This window comes from Solanum tuberosum, unplaced genomic scaffold (genome assembly GCF_000226075.1).
Source record: "Solanum tuberosum cultivar DM 1-3 516 R44 unplaced genomic scaffold, SolTub_3.0 scf00366, whole genome shotgun sequence".
Taxonomy (NCBI): Eukaryota; Viridiplantae; Streptophyta; class Magnoliopsida; order Solanales; family Solanaceae; genus Solanum; species Solanum tuberosum.
The window spans coordinates 111,669-129,581 of NW_006239289.1; the positions used below are offsets into that span (position 1 = coordinate 111,669).

General features: G+C 34.9%; 1 long non-coding RNA gene across 2 annotated transcripts; it reads left to right on the forward strand.

The window, feature by feature from the left end:
- Window positions 1-493: 493 nt before the first annotated feature.
- Window positions 494-7,583, forward strand: LOC107063493 (uncharacterized). Of its 2 annotated transcripts, XR_001475368.1 has the most exons (3): window positions 494-585; window positions 6,520-6,665; window positions 7,130-7,583. It is a non-coding gene; the product is annotated as an uncharacterized lncRNA (long non-coding RNA). The 2 variants fall into 2 exon arrangements; XR_001475367.1 differs by lacking the exon at window positions 6,520-6,665 and having other exon boundaries at window positions 495-585.
- Window positions 7,584-17,913: the final 10,330 nt, after the last annotated feature.

Sequence of the window (17,913 nt, forward strand, 5' to 3'; positions counted from 1 at the left end):
TATTATATTGTTAAAGGTGGTTATATAAAAATATATAAATATTCATATTCATTATTTCTATTTTACCATGCCGATCTTTTCTCTCTTTTTATTTTATTTTATTCCTTGATGTTTATATAATGTGGTTTTCATGAATATAATTTTAACTTTTGATTTTATAACTGAATCCGTAGGGAACCTTAATTCGCTTGATTTCTTATCTATGTTTTTCTTGCTTTTGTTAACAATCTAACGAGTCAGATAATTTTATGAATCATGCAAAATTATGAGAATGTAGTACTCTAATATTTGTAAGTTATTTATGTGTGCAAGAATCTGGTGGGATTGTCCATTATGAGTTTTGATCATTAACTTTCCTTTCATTAGCGATATTTTTTTAAAAAATTTAAATATTGGCCATGGGCCATTTTATAGATTAAGTGAAAAAGAGGAGAGATTTGCCCAACCCAATAGTGGTGGACCCAAAAGCTAAGTAAAAGACAAACTAAAGCTAAAATAAAAAACAAAGCCACAAAAATTACCATTTGAAATTAGGAAAGTCATGTCTCTCTCAAAGCAGATCGTGAGCTTCTGCGGATTTAACCAGTAAGTTCACCTTTTTCCTTTCCTTTCAATTCCTCAATCTGCATTTCTCAATTGTTTTCATTTTTGTTTGTCGATTTTCCAGGTAGTCACTTGTTGTTGTATGGTTTCATCTATGACAGAGTTATCTTCTTTGAATCTTGTCCTCATACCCTTGTTTTTCGCCTTACACTTATCTTGTTTTAGATTTGTAACCTGTGTTAGTAGTGTAGTTGTTGTGCTCTGGCTTTGTTTTCCATGAGCAGCGTAGTTGTGACTTGTGTGCTCTGGCTTCGTTTGCCGTGCCTGTGAACTCTTTACTGTCTTCTAGTAATGTATCTACTCCTGATCATCAATTATTTGTGTGTTGTTCACCTGATTGCCTTGTTCTTGATTCTTACATTCGGTACCGAGTGTTTGTCCAAGTTGAGGATTTTCCTCCCCTGCAATGGTAGCTCGCTGTATGTATTAAATTGTTGTCTCCCTGTCACTTCAAATGCATAATTAGCTAAGTAGTCGGCTAATATATTCCCTTCCCTATAAATGCGTTCAATATTAATCGTAGAATATTGCATCAGTGATAGAGTCTCTTCCACTATAATTCTAATGTTTCATGGTATCTCTCAATTTCCTTGTAGTATGTTTTTCAATAGCAATGAATCGGTTTCTATTGTTACTCTCGAAAATCCCCTTCTTGTACGGTGATATATTGTTTCCTTTATTGTCACTGCTTCTGCTTCCACGTTAGTTGTATCTGGTATCTCCTCTGCTTGTGCATAGATTAAATTTTCTTCCCGATCCCTTAGGCAATAAGCATGAGAGCTCTTGCCTGGATTGCCCTTACTTGCTCCATCTGTGTTGCATTTTATAGTATTTGAATTTGGGGGCATCCATATGATCTTTTTGTAGTATATCCTTGGCTTGTAATTCTCTAAGAATTTTACCATATCTGACCAGTTGGTGGGAAATTGTTTCAGACTTGGAAAACTTGATCTTGCAAATTGCCATACATTGAGGGTAACCTGATAGAAAAGTTTATTATATGTCATGTTTCCCCATGTCTGATGATATTTCTTCTTTTCCATATTTCCCAAAGTATAATTGCAGGCATAATCTTCATAATTTGTTGAAGTTTGTGACCTGCGTGTGCTGTCCACCATGTTATTAGCACTTGATTTAGGTTTTGTCCTTCTAATCTTAGACCGGCAAAATGAGCAAACATATCCTCCATAGCTTATAAGCTATTGGAGAGGTTAAAAAAAAGATGTTCCACAGTTTCTTGTGTTGGATTATCACAGCACCAACATCTTGATGACATGTCACCCCATTCTCATCAATATATCATCACTGGGTATTCTATATTTCCAAACTCTCCAAATAAAGAAAGATATTTTTAATGGAAGTCTCTTTTCCCACATGTTAAGAAATCTACTTTGCCTCTCTTTCCTCTGTTTCAGCATCCACCATGTTCTGTCCAGTATACCATCAAAAATTGGACTTAGGATTGTTTTCAATATGTGTTGTACAATATCTTCTGATAACCACTTTCTTAGTTTGTCTACTTTCCAACCCAGTTGATCTGCAAATTCCTTGACCTCTATCTCTTCCTCTTGACTGGTTTCATGACTGAAGTAATATAGCGCTCCTTGAGTTATCGAACCAAAAACTTGAGTCTCCCCCTTTAATTTTCCACCATATATGATGTTCTACCAACTCTCTAATCTTGATCATTGTTCTCCATGTGGCGGATGCTCCCTTACTCTGAGCAATTACTGGATGTAACTTTTTACAGTATTTATTACCCATGTAAGAGCTCCAAAGTGTAGTCTTTGTTCTGAAAATCAACCATAATCTGCAAAATAGTGCTTTAGATATATCAGCAAGAGATCTAAAACCAACTCCTCCTTCCTCCTTAGGTAGACATAATTTATACCAACTTATCCAGTGCTTCCTTTTACTGTCTGTAGTGTTTTTCTAGAAAAATCTATTGAGCATCATATGTATCTGTCTTATCACCCCTTTTGGAGGAGATAAAGCAGACAATAAATGTATAGGAATACTCTGCAACACAGGTGAAATTAGAACAGCTCTTCCACCAAATGATAACATTTTTCCTTGCCATACCTGTATTCTTTTTCCCACCTTTTTAATCACTGAATCATAGTGGGAAGTCTTATTTCTTCCATAGAATATAGGACATCCAGGGCCGACTCAACAACATTGGGGGCCTAAAGCGAAACTTAAGAGAGGGGCCCTAAATTTTTTTTTCATCATATGTAGTTTTATTTAAAATATACTTTTCTAGCTATTTCAGATGCAAAGTTATTAAGTATTGTTTTATAATCAATTTATTTTAATAATTCCTTTTCAAATGATAATATAGCTAATTCATTCAATCTATCTTGAGACATTGTTGATCTTAAAGAAAATTTAATCAATTTTAATTTCGAACGGAGAAAATTTTGGTTGAGGCAATGGTTATGAACTGTTAACACAATATGTGTATTTGGAAAAGAATCAAATCTTTTATTTGATTGAGTATTTTCATTACATCATTATCTTCTACTTGTATTGTTTATCTTTAACACTTTTACTTCAAAAAATAAATCTAAACCATCAATTCAGAATAACTAGTATGTGTTAAAGAAAGTTCAAGGTTAAGACAATTTTTTTTAAAAAATTTCATCATCTAGTAATCTCAATATTTTACCACTAAATAAGAAATCAAAAATATTTTTATATGCTTCAATTGGTTCAAATCTATTTTAAAGTAAAAAAATAGTTTGATCTTCTATACATATATAACGTAATCAACTCTAAAGATTCTTCGAGGGACTTAGTGATTTCGTTATCCATATTTTCATCAAATTGTTTCTTACGAAAATTATATGTATATTCATGTCATATGCAATTTCTTTAGTAGAAATCATAGCACTCATAGTACATATAATTTATTTAAAAAAAAATAATATATACAAGTAATTGTTTTTTAAAAATGGGGCCCCCAAAAAATATGGGGCCCCAAGCGATGGCTTTAGTGGCCTAGGGGTTAAGACGGCCCTGAGGACATCCCAAGTATGTGAAAGGGAAAGCTCCATGTTTTATGTTGGTTAGTCTTTTGATGCTTCCTATCAGTCTTGAATTCACCTTTTCATGTACATAAAATGCACTCTTCTCCAAATTAATTAGCTGACCTGAAGAGTTTTCATATCTTCTTAGTACCCTAATCATCATCTTCATTGATTTCTTGTCGGCCGATACAAAAAAATTGTATCATCTGCATAAGAAAGATGGTTAATATTTGGGCTCCATTTGGGTAGACCATATCCTTTGAATTCTTCATTTTCCCATAGTGCATTTAAACCCCTCGTTAGTGCTTCTGCTGCAATTATAAAAAGAGCCGGTGATAATGGATCTCCCTGCTTGACTCCTCTAGATGACTTGAAAAATCCATGAGTCCGCCCATTTATCAAAATTGAGTACCAGTTATTGGACAGAAGTCTATATACCATGTCAATTAAACCTTCAGAGAACCCAAATTGACTCAGAACTAAATTGAGGAATACCCATGATAGCCTATCATATGCCTTGGTCATATCTAGTTTTACTACCACATTTGTTGTTTTTGTCCTCATCCTGATATCCCTTATAATCTCCTGTGCCAAAAGAATATTTTCCACTATATTTCTTCCTTTAACAAAACCTGTCTGGTTTCCAGAAAAGATAGTAGGCAGAATATTCTTTAATCTCTCATGTATAACTCTAGAAATTATTTCATTACTGAAGTTACTCAGGCTAATTGGTCTTACATCTGCATAGGTATGCACCTGGTCCTTTTTTGGTATTAAGACCAAATTTGTGTGAGTAATATATCTAGGAACCTCTTGGCCTACAAAGAAGGCCCTTACCATTCTAATGATGTCTTCTTTTATGATGTTCCAGCATGTCTAATAGAAAATACCTGTAAACCCATCTGGACCACATGCACTTTCTATATTTAACCCAAATACTGTTGCTTTAACCTCTTCTTCTGTTGGCAATTCCTCCAGCTTTTGATTTTGCTCCTCTGTTACCAAACTAGGAATATGATTTACTAAAGAGAAATCTTTTTGAGATTGATCCTCTATAAATTGCTCCTGAAAGTATCTTATGGCTTCAGCAGCTATGTCTCTTTCCTCTGTAAGCCAATCTCCTTGAGTATTTTGTATTCTATTTAGCTTCAACTTTTTCCTTTTTCCCGTTACAAATGAATGAAAGAATTTGGTATTATTTTCTCCCTCTTGAAACCATTTCAGACCTGATTTATGTCTCCAGTACTCTTCTTCAAGATGTAAGTATCTGCTTAATTTTGCTTCAGCTTTATGTAACTCTTCTCTGTTATGTAAGGTTGGAGATTTTTCAAATCTGACTTCATGATCCTGTATTACATCCTCTAGTGTTGCAATTTGCTGAAACACATCACCATATGTTTCCTTACTTCAAGATCTGAGAGCATGTTTCAGCCTCTTCAATTTCTGTTGTACCATGTAAAAAGGGTTACCATAAAAATCAAGTCTCCAATGTTCCTCTACTAGCTTTTCAAAAGAGGAATGTTTAGTCCAAAAGTTTAAGAACTTGAATGGTTTGATAATTTCCTCAGTATTCTGTGAACATTCCAACACTAATGGAGAGTGATCTGACCCTTTTTTAATAAGATGCTTGATCTTCATAGTTGGAAACAAGTTCATTAATCTTTGATTTCCCAAAATTCTATCTAACCTTTTGAAGATGCATGCATCCTCTGATCTTCCATTCCACCATGTGTAAGTGCTTCCAGTGTATCCCAGGTCATATAGACCACTAGTAGCAATACAATTGGCAAAATCTTCATTTTCCTGATAATTGATCGGCGACCCACCCATTTTTCTTCAGGAGAAAGTATTACATTGAAATCACCTCCTACCAACCATGGTAAGGAAAAGTGACTAGAGATATGTTGTATTGAGTTCCATAGCTCTTCCCTGTTAATTGCATTACAAGATGCATACACTACAGTGACCAATGCCTCAACTCCCATGTTTTGATGTACCACTTTTAATGTCATTTGTTGTGTAGAGTCTTCTATAACAACTACATGTACATCTTTTGTGAATATCCATATTTGACCAGAGCAATTTACCAAAGCAGTATCATGACCCAATCTTCTTCTATATCTCTCCAAATCTGATGAATCTTGAAAAGGTTCCATCAGACCTATTAACCAGTAATTGTTTCTTCTATTTAAATTAGTCAGTCTCTCAAACGCTTGTTGAGTATTGACTGACCTAATATTCCATAGAAGGATCTTATTCGTCATTAATGACTGTATTTGGAGGCAGCTTGCCTCTTTGGTAGTTGTCTTGTTGCTTGTGAAGTATCTTTTTGAGATTTTCCACTGTTTTTTAGATGACTCTCCTCCATTGCCCTTGGTGTGTCTTGGTGAAATGTCTCCTGCTTTAGCCACCTCTTTTATATTCTTCTCCAATGTTTCCTTCTCAATGTTCTCACTTCTAATGTTGTTGTTTTGCATTTCTATTTCTGCCAAGGAAGCATCAATTTCTTCCTTGTCAGGATCTAAAATGTCCCGTTCTGTTGTATCTACTGCCTCTATCCTTTCTTCATCATATGTGTTCTGTTGCTTTGTTAATTCTAGCTGATTCTGACTTGTTGTCTGCTCTCTGTTCCCTAACTCATCTGTCTTATTTTCCCCTTGAATTTTCTTTTTCTGAATGACTTTCTCCTTTGAACTTATTTCACATGTGCTTTTCTCCTGTGTGCCTGTGTTATTTGTAGGTGTTTCACTGCCTACATCATGTTTACTGTTAGAACTAACTTGTGGTTAAGTTATCTGATTCTCCTCTGTCCCTTTGTCTTTTTTAAAATTAATATCCACCCATTGCCTTGTTCCCATTTGCTTGTTGATGTCTCTTTCTTCTTCAGATTTGTTGCTGCTAAGTTCTTCTTCCCTGTCCTTGTTCTCTTCAGTCTCCTTGGTCCCCTTTGTTGCACTTGTAGCATCCCTTGTATCATCTAATTTGTCATTGTTTAGCAGAGTTGCAAAGGCATTATTAGTGCTGACTCCTTCGGTAAGTTTTTCAGCTTCCACTTTATTTTTGACATTGTACATCTCTATTATCCTTCCCCTTTTATCTTTTGCATATTTATTTCTTCGCTGCATCCATTCCTGCTTTCTTTGTGTGTTACCAACAACTTTACCACTACTTAGTATTTTGGTCTGAGTTGCTGTTGTTCCCAGTTTGTCCTTATTTTCCTCAAGGTTTTCTCTAAATTGCCTTTCCAGGGTGTAATGCACGACATTCAGTTTCTCTATGTCCCTGTAGCTTACAATGACTGCAATATTTTGGCAAATAGTCATACTTGATTGTGATCCATTTAGAATTTACTTTTCCTGTGACTTCATCCTCTTCTGCAATTTTAATCCTCTGTGGATGTTGTGCTAATAAATCTACCTCCACTTTAACCTTTGCACAACTAGGTCTAGTCTTGTTTTGTGTCGCCATATCTACTGTTAATGGTTTTCCAATTGCAGAGGCTAGTGAGAAGACAGCTTCTCTAGCAAAGAAATTAGGCGGCAAGTCTGGTAAACTAATCCATGCTACTGCTATTGATGGCTCCTCTTCTTGAACAAACCAATGATTCCACTTCAATGGTCTCATCTGACAGTACAGGTTGTGCACCTTCAAATAGTATGTTGGGGTCGACATCATCTTCACATAATCCTCCAATTAAAACATGTCTGTTTTCTAATAGTCCTATGTTTCATGGCCCTTTGATCTCGCACTGTACTGGGATTACTTTACGTAATTCATGTAAATCTGGCTTATCATAAGAGAACTTTCCTAGAATTGCATATTGTAAATTCTCTTGTATGATCATCTGTTGAACTTCTGATGACTTCCAAGTGATTTGTGGCTCACCGTGTAGGTAAACCACTGTCTTCCTCTGAATTGGCATTGGGTTGTAATCTGGTATTAATACTTCTGAGAACTTTGTGGTTAGAGGAGAGGGTTTTATTGTGGATGTGGACGGAGCAACCTCCAGTGGAGGCTGTCCGCCGGCCACCAGGGCCATCAATGGCAGTAAGTGGTGGTTTTAGGTCTACAGTTCAAAAGATGCGTTCTTCTCTTGTGCGTGCAAAGTTAAAAGTTAAAAGAGATTACACAGAGACAATTTTATCGGTTTCATTAGCGATATTTATCAGAAAATATATCGATAATTTCCTTGTGATTGAATTAATTTTTTTTATCCTTTTGTTTTGGATGAATTTATACCAGAGACGCTCTCTCTAATGGTATAAATTAATCTTTTCCTTTCTATTATAGTTTGAAAATTCACTAGACCGAATGTAAGAAAAACATACTCCAGCCTCCAGATATTTAATTTTTTATACTATTGACCTATTTGCTTAATTATGTCTAAAAATGCAAGAAAAACAGAGTGAATGAGAAAAGAATTAAAACTAATCTTTTTTTGGAATTGACAAAAAAATGATAGCGAAACATGGAACCACTTACGGCTTCTTCCAAATTTGATTGAGAGGAACAATCAAATGACATTAAAAATCAATTAATCTAATGAAGTTCTATTAAATGCTAAATAAATTTTACAAAAACAATTACTATGAAATAACTACCAACAATATATATGGCTTTGTAAACATTGTCAAACACTTTCGTTTTCATCATTATGAATTAGTGCTAATGATGAATTTATATTAGATTTTTTTTCATTAAGCATATTAAATAAATGTGCATCAAGAATAGGCCTAACCCAACAATTGTTGCATCAAACAAACTCACTAGGGATGTCACAATTTACTTTCAGTCCGATTCTTCTACTTTTTTCTTAAACAAGTGAGTAATACATTAATTTTTTTACGTAAAAATATTATCAAGTCACATTTTCTATGCTCTAGTTAGTTGTTCATTAATTGGAAACCATACACGTTGTTTTCTATTCTGAATGCAATGAACATAAGTGGACATGTCGAAAAGAAGAAAAAGAAATGAAAGAGGTAAATTATGGTATCCATGGTAAGAAAATATGATATTAACTTGTTCATATGCCATCTAAGAATTTCGAGGTCAATTTCTTGAATTATTGTAGATAGTGAAGTTTTATTGATAAATTCATATTAAATTTGGATTAAGTCTTAAATTCATGATACGTTGATCAAGTCAAATTAATGGTTAATAAAGTCGAATTAATATTTAAGTCAAAGTTATATGACTTAAATCAAGTTCAAATTACATTTGGGCCGGTCCGTTAAGTTGACAAGATGAGCTCAACTCATGTTCTTCAAGCCGAAGGGCCAAAATTGCTCAGACCAAAATACCCCTAAAATCCTAGCTCAAGCCTATATAAAGAGGTCTTCATAAGACCAGAAAAGACATATACATACACATTGAAATACATTGAGAATCCTTGCTCTTCAGTGGTGATCTGCAAGTCTTCCGCATACAAAGAAGTATTCGCTTCACGTGTTGAGCCGCAAGTTTTTCATCAAATCAAGAACATAAGTGAAGAGAAGAATCAGGGGATTACATATCTTTTTAAAGAGATTATATAAAGATTGCAACCTTCGCATTAATTCAAATACAAATACTGTTGTTTGCTTGTTATTTGCCTTTCATGTTTGCTGTATTTTAGGATTTAAACTTTAGACGCTTACAATTGGCACGCCCAGTGGGACAATCTTTACCTCTCATCTTTTCTCCTCGACAATCAAAGTTCCATAACACTGAGATGGCTTCCAAGAATATCAACTCGAAATATGCATATGCATCGAAATCTGCATCTACATCCTTATCCGTATTTGGATTCGCATCTGCATCTACATCTGCAAAAACTGATGGATCCAAATTCTGCATCATTGTGGAAAACATCCTTGATGTTACTGTGGGAAGTATGAGACCTATCACAAGGAACCAAGCTAAATTGCTGGGACAACAAGGCTCACGAGTGTCGTCCGAATCCTCTATTGTCTTTGGTTTTCTCTAAAACGTCTGAAGTCTCCTGCAAAAGCCACAAAAGAAGACATCACCAAAATGGTCGAGAGGGTTCTTGCCTAATTGAGCCTCTCTACATACAAAAAGCCCTTCGCTTCAGCCGATGATGATGTCTTAAGCACGAGATCTACCCCACATAACATGTTTGTATGTCATGTTTGAGAAAATCAACGCTATTCTCCATCACCTACTATGGTAATGCACGCGATGGTGACTAACGCTTCATTTGTAGAAGAACAACTTGTGAGCTTGACAAGAGCTATTGAAGGCTTGACCAAGTATGTTCAAGATCAAGATGCTCGAATTGTTAAGCTGACTGATACGGTAGAGGTCATGATGGATGAATAATCAAGTCATGCACCTGGAAAACGTCCGCATGTACAAGAGACGGTCGATCGGCCCACAAAGCAAGTGGAACATGCTAAAGAGATCTAAGTTTCCTCTGAAGGAACGATCCCGATCAACCAAATCAAGGAGTTCCTCATGGGGACCATTAAAGATAAGTACAAGGTCGCTACAAAATCCTCCTCGACATATGCAAGGCTATACACTGCAAGGATTGATATCTTGAAATTTTAGAGGTTGATAACCTCTAAAATTTCAAAAGTTCGATGGCAAGGGAAGCCCAAAGCAACATATGACATACTTCATTGAAACCTGCAACAATGCTGGAACATACAATGATTACCTCATCAAACAATATGTCTGCTCCCTTAAGGGTAATGCTTTCAATTGGTACACAGAACTTGAGTCTGGTTCCATTGATAGTTTGGAACAAATGGAGCAAGAATTTCTCAACCGCTTCTATAGCACAAGACACACTGTAAGCATAATGGAACTTACAAACACATGTCAGCGAAATGAAGAGTCGGTCTTTGACTTCATCAACCGATCGAGGCATGCAAGTGTGAACTGTAAAGATAGACTTAGTGAAGCTTCAGGCATTTAGATGTGCAAGGTATGCATTGGGGTCTCCGCTATATTTTGCAAGGCATAAAGCCTAAAACTTTTGAAGAATTGGCCACTCACACTCATGATATGGAGTTAAGCATGTCGTCGGTTGGAACTGAAACACCACATGTCCACGAACTCCGCAAAGGTAAAAAAAGGCAAGAATTCAAGAAAGTGGGGAAATATTTGTCAAATACGGAAAACAAAGAATCCATGAACGTCAATGCTTCTCATGTGATATTCACCACAAAGGTAGACAATACGCAGAGAGCAAAAGATAATTAATTCTTTTGAAGGAACGTCATATAAAAAGCTGACCTTGAAGGAAATGTAGAGGAAGGACTATTCGTTTCTTGACTCAGATATTTCCGCAATCTTTGATGAACTCCTTGAGATGAAACTTTTTGAGTTACCAGAGATGAAATGACCAAATGAAGCAGGGAGGAGTGATGATCCAAAATACTGCAAATACCACCGGTTGTTTGGCCACCCTATCGAGGAATGCTTTGTCTTCAAGGATAAAATCATGGACTTAGCTTGCGAAGGGAAGATTGAACTTGAAGATGAGAAATTGAGTTCAAATCAAGTCAGTGTTGCTTCTGACTTACCCAATCTGGTCATGACCTTCAATTTTGTTGAAGGAAATAGGGAGCAAGACATTCCAAACATTAATCAGACAAAAATGATTAAGTTTGGAGACTTTGAGCCCATTGATGTAAATAATTTGTTGTCTCTTCTTATACTAAGTGATTTGGCTCCCGTAGGAGAAAGATCGACAAGAAAATATGAAGACCCAACAAATGATCTTGATGATTGGGGCTGGACTCTCGTGACTCACCGTAAACACCGAAAAGTGAGTTCGCATAAGGATTCAACAAAGCAACATATTAGGGAAAAGATAGTAAGGAGACCCAAAACCAAAACTTTGATTGTGCATTTAAAGGAGGAAATAAAGGTGCACCACTGCCAAGAGCTGCATCGACCAATTACATTAGAAAAATATTTGCCAAGTTGGTTTTACACCAAGTTCACAAGCGATGCCACAAAGGCTCTATGTTGTAATGTCGATGAGAAGGAAGCGAAATATGCAACTACATCATGTCCATCGCCAAAAGATGCTCCAAAGTCATCTCCTGAAGTTGGAACTCTATCATGTCCATCACCAAAATATGCTCCAAAGTCATAATGCATGTATGGCCAAAATCACATTCTCTGATGATAATCTTCTGTTTGGTGAAACACATCATAATCACCCTTTATTCATGGTTGGTTTTTCACGTGAGAAAAGGGTGAACACAATCCTAGTCGATGGAGGATCTGGAATTAACATCCTTCGAATTTCGCACAATGAAAGAACTTGGGATATCAACAACAGATCTTACTGAAAGTCGCTTAATGATCCAAGGATTCAATCAAGGAGGACAAAGGGCCATAGGGACCGTCAAAATAGACCTCACCATCAGAGAGTTGCAGTCAAGTGTGTGAGTACATGTAATTGATGCAAAGACTTCTTATAACATTTTGCTTGGTAGGCCGTGCGTGCATAAGAACAAAGTAATCCCATCTACCTACCACCAATGTTTGATGTATTATGAGGATGGATTTGCAAAAAGGATTATTGTAGATGATAATCCATTCACTGAAGCTGAATCACACATTGTTGACGCAAAGTTTTACTTGAATAAATATGCCACAAAAGTTAATGACATTGTAGACACGTATTTTTGACCGAACTTAAAATTTTACACCATTTTTATAGCTGAAATATTTTTATAAATATAAATTAAATATTTTGACTTTTCTCTTATTTTTATTAAGTTTATTTTAAAAGATTTGAAAACAACAAAAATAGAATCACTTTTTAAGGTAAGTTTTATTTTTCAATTGTTTAAAAAGAAATGAAAGATTACAAAAATCTATATTATTTTAAAATTAAGTTTTTATAAATAAGCTAGTATTATTTAATTATTTTCTCTTTATAGATGTTTGACTTTTTCTTAGATTTTATTAATTTTAAATAATTAGTTGGTATGTTATTATAATTTACTCTTTATAGTTAATTTTTATTCTTTTAAAAAGTTAGAATAAAACTAAAATAAAAATAAAAATAACCTAAATAAATCTAACAAACCTACCCTACACTCCCACTTCCTCACAACTTCCCCACACCCCCACTTCTTCACTACTCTCACACTCCCCACTTCACACGACCCCTGCAAAACCTACCACCCCACACCTATATATACACACACTACAAAACAAAAAAAAAGGAGGAGGGCACACGGCTGAAGAGAGGAAAAATATTCATACCATACAACATTCCTATTTTATATTTACAACCAACAGGTTGAGTTTGAGGCTTTGCTTGCGGTTTTGGATTCGTGGCTCTTTAAAGTTAATTCTCAACTATTAACTTTGGGAAATCAGTAGATCGCAGTAGTTTGTTTTTGGTGAAATTAATTTTCGCAAAGAGGTAACTTTCAATTTCCCCTAATAGTTGAAGATGAGTTTGAATAAATAATATAGTGTTATTCGTATTCTTTTGTCGTGGTTCTCTTTTTAGTTAGTTACGTAATTGTTTATGTTCATTTAATATAATAACAATTATTATTATTATTTTCGGAAAGTTATTCTGGTGTTGTTATATTCCTCTGAATTTTTTTTTTGAAGCATGTTTTATTTTATTTTTATTGTTTTGTGTTGAGCAAATGTTACATAATAATGTGGAAAATGGAGTAGTTTTTTTTATATATATGTGCAACAGTACTTCAAGTGGTTTAAGGTTTTACTGTTTACCATTTGCACATAGTTCATTAAAAAGATAATGATGGGCAAATTATCTATAATGTTTGAAAATAATAATAAAATTGATACATTAAATGGTACCGAGATATCATTATTTGTGGGTATGCTTTCCAACTTGTATTTTTGTGTCCATTTTTACTATAATTTCTTTTGTTCTTTCGATTTATTTTATTTTTGTTCTTTTGCTTGATTTAGATTTAGCTATAGGATAATATATATATATATATATATATAATAAGGATTAAGAAAAAATAATAAATGGGAAGAATCATGTTCCTTGCTTAAATACGAAACTTCCATAAATACTTAACGTTTCGGTAAAACCAGTGTTTTAATTTATTAGTCTCCATTTTTATTTTTATTTCTTTTTACCTTACTTGTGAAGCGTAATAGTAGATTTAAGAATGTCACAGGAGAGTATTCTAAATTAAATGACCACCAGTAAGCCTTTTTTTTTTTTTTTAGCTTCTTTAATGAGATTTGTTTATTCTTATTTTGTTTATATTATTTATTCTTATTTTTAACAAAAATAATAGTTGAGAATTGAATTTCATGTATCTTCTGATGAGGTTTTCAGCATGTTCTTTACTATTTTATTTATGTATTTATTATTTTATTTTTGGCTCTTTGCATACTTGATCACGACAAATTTGTTTTGCTTAAATTTTTTTTTGTGGAAGTTTTGGTTTAAATTTAAAGATTTATGAACAAAGGTGATTCTCTACAGGAATTTGCAATTGATCGTATACAAATAAATATGTATATATATACATGCATACATTATATATATATATATATATATATAGGAAGTAATAGATTACTTAAAAGAAAAAATAAAAAATAAATAAAATAAATAAAAATATACAGCAGTTTCAAGTTTTAAAATTCGTAAAGCTCCATTTTCCTAACTTTATTCTATTATGTCTTGAATAAATTTATGTCTTTGGTACGTATTTTTATTAATGGACAGTTATAAAATAAATCAAAGAATAAGGGTAAAGACAAATATAAGAATAACTCAATATGTATTAAAATAAATATATATATTTTTAATTTTGTTAGTTCATGTAATAATAATAATTAAATTTCATCTCAATTAAGAATGTGGTTCCACATCTTTTTGAGACACTTAAGAAATTCAAAGATGCGGTTACGCACATTGGCCAAATTATTTTAATAATTAATTTTGTTAATTTAAACCAAGAGGTGTAAATTGAGATTATGAGGTGTGATGAATTCGAGAGGGGAAGACAGTTATGTCTCCAAATGTCAAGATCGAGAATGCAGTTATGCATCCGGTTTAAGACTAATAAAATTCAACAGTTAAAAAATAAGCAAACCATGACTTATAGACACAATATATCCAAAAATAGTAAAAATAAGTATAAGTCAATAAAAGCGACCGTGCTAGAACCACGGGACTCGAGGGATGCCTAATACCTTCCCCTCGGTCAACAGAATTCCTTACCCGAATTTCTAGTTCGCAGACCAACACTAAAAGAGTCATTTCCTTTTATTAGGGACTCAAAAAGGTGACTTGGAACACCACAACTCAATTCCAAGTGGCGACTCTGAAGAAAATTAAAAAACAATCCCCAATCCCTAATCCATAACGTCACTTAAATTGGAAAAACCTTTCCAGCCTTGCGCGAAAAGGGGTGTGACAGACATTACATCCGGAGACATTGGATTCCTTAAAAAGATGGATAAGGTAGTTGTCAGTACAGTGATATACCGTGAGTTTACGGTATTTTTACTACATTTCACTTAAAAGTTTTTCTTAAAAAAATATGCCACAGCAGTGTATGTTGTGTGTTGGTTGGTCGATCTTTGTCATATTTTGATTCGCATGAATTAGCTTGTCGAGTCTAAGAGAACAAATTTTTGCACCAGAAAAGAGAGTTGGGATAGAGAGCCATGTGATTGCTTGTGCTTAAAATTGCTTGCTTCTATACAAGTGTCGTTTAGAGTCTTAGTGCGTTGCTTGAGGATAAACAACAAATTTAAGTTGAGGGTGTTGATATACCATGAGTTTACGGTATTTTTACTACATTTCACTTAAGAGTAGTGTGTGTCTAGGGCCTTTTTGTATTGGTTTTTATGTGTTTTTATCATGTTTTCCAGGAAAGATGTTTAGGCACGAAAATAAAGAGACAGCTGAAAGATGTGTAGAAAAGGGTATCTACGGACCATAGGTCCATTGACGCTCCGTAGATGGTGACCGTAGATCAGCAGGGCAAGGCATGGAAGGAGAATCAAGGAATCTGACTAAGTGTAGAACCACAATGACCATTGACGGTCCGTAGATTGATCTACAGACCGTACTGTTGAATCGTAGAATGTGATTGCGAGGGTTCCAGTACTTGATTTTTGGAAAATTTCAAGTATGGAGCTACGGAGAGGGATCGACGGTATTGGTGTTCCGTCGTTTGCTTCAGAGAAGCTGATTTTTGGAAGCTAAAATATTTTCCAAGTCCTGGCTGACGGAAGGGACTCACGGACCGTAGATCTATTGACGGTCCGTGAGTCAGTCTCGTGGAATGAAGACGCATGCCTAAACAAACTTTCCTTATTGTGTTTTCCTTTTAATTTAGGACTTGTTTTCTATAAATAGGGTATGTAAACCTCATTTTTTAGGGTTATATTTTATTACTTTAGTTCTACTTTGTGACTTGAGATTAATTTTTGCAAACCTAGCAATTCTTGATTTCCTAAGTTGATTTTAAAGATTTTGGTTGTGAGATTCAAGTTGAAATTTCGGGTTTGTTATTCGCAATTATGTAAGTTCATAAATCTTTCATCCAAAACAATGAATTGTGTTCATATGATTATGGGTACCTAAACTCCACAACTAGGGTTGTCGAAACCATGAGCGATTAACAAAGTATGAATAGTAAATAAGCAATTCTTGAATAGTATTTCGCATACATTGATAATTCTTTTGTTTAAAAGTCTTTTTAATGGTGCGCAACGTTAGAACTCACCTTGTTGCCACTTGCCTGACCAATGAGGTAATCAACAAGAAAAGAATTATCAACATAGATTTAGTGTGATACTATCCAATAGTCTAGTGTCTATTGGTGCGAAGTAATAACTAAGCCAAACATCGATGTGATGTTTAATATGAGGTAAAGGTAAGGGTTAGTAAATTATACACGCGTAGCCAGACCAAGGTGCGGGGTGAAATTCTCTAGATGCCGGACCAAGGATTTAGAGATACCTAGCTTATCACTTTGCATGTAGTACACTAGGAAATGATTGCTATTACTAGGATTATGAGCTTATGGGGAACACGTATAGCCTAGTTAATTCTCTCATCTTGATAACAACCGAAATTGACTTTTGTTTACTGATTACTTACTGAATTCTTACAATTTGTTTCACAAATCCCCCCCCCCCTTTAATTACTTGTTTCTGGAAGTAATTTTGACTAAAACGAATATAATTGTTGGTTAAAAGTGAAGTCTAAACCATTTTCCTCGTGGGATCGACCTCAACATACAAGTTGGGTTCCATTTGATGATGATCGCTTATGCTTCTTTAAGGAGGTGTAATTTGAGCGTATCAAATTTTGGCGCCGCTGCCGGGGAATTTGGCTTTTTAGATTTATTTTAATTACATTATTGAACTTTAGTCAAATATTTCCTAATTTTACTTTTTGTTTTTGTTTTTGTCTCTCTCAGGTTCTGACTCTAGTGTATGCCAAGTACACGGAGCCAGGGTAAAGCACTTACTCCTTACTATCCAGAGTTGAATCGAACTTTGCGAAGAATGAACAATCAAAGAGTTCAAGTTAATCCTATAGGAGGCAATCTAGGTGACAAAGTTGAGTTGCAACCTTCGAAGGTAGTTGGTGGAGACAACCAGGTTCTAGCTGAACATCAATTGGGAGATACAGTGAGGGTGCATGGTCCACCAGACCCACGACTTCATGACAACTATTGGGAACAACGTAAATATTGCCGACTCTGATGGACCTCTTGTCCTACCCCCTTTGCCTCCGGGGCACACATTTGTAGTGACCAGTAGCTTGATGTAGATGCTTACTGATGAGTCCACAAATTGGACTCATTTAGGGCTTTATTTTAATAGAAATAGTGTCCTCGAATGCTTGTTTTGTCTCAATACCTGATTAAAATGCTTAAGTTTCAGGTATTTAAAGTTTTACTGGAAGCATGGACACTTAGGCGCAAAACGGAGCAAAAAAAGGGCTGAATAGAACAAGAAATGAAAAGTCTGCAGATTGCTGAGTCCAACTTGGCGAGTCGCCGAATTGACATGCACCTCTCTTTGTTCCAGTATGCGAAACCTTGAAGGAAGTGGATCGAAAGGCGAGGAAAGGAGCAGTCGGGGAGTCGCTGAATAGTTCCATGAAGCAGTACTGTACCACCCAATGATCCAGAATATGAAGATGCTGAAGGCAAGACACTGAAGGCGATGAGCTGATTAAAGGGCGGATCACCGAATTCATCGGCGATCTCGACTAATGTCACCGAGCAATCCTCCGCAGCACAATCTGTGAAAACTATAAATACTAGTTAGAGTTGTA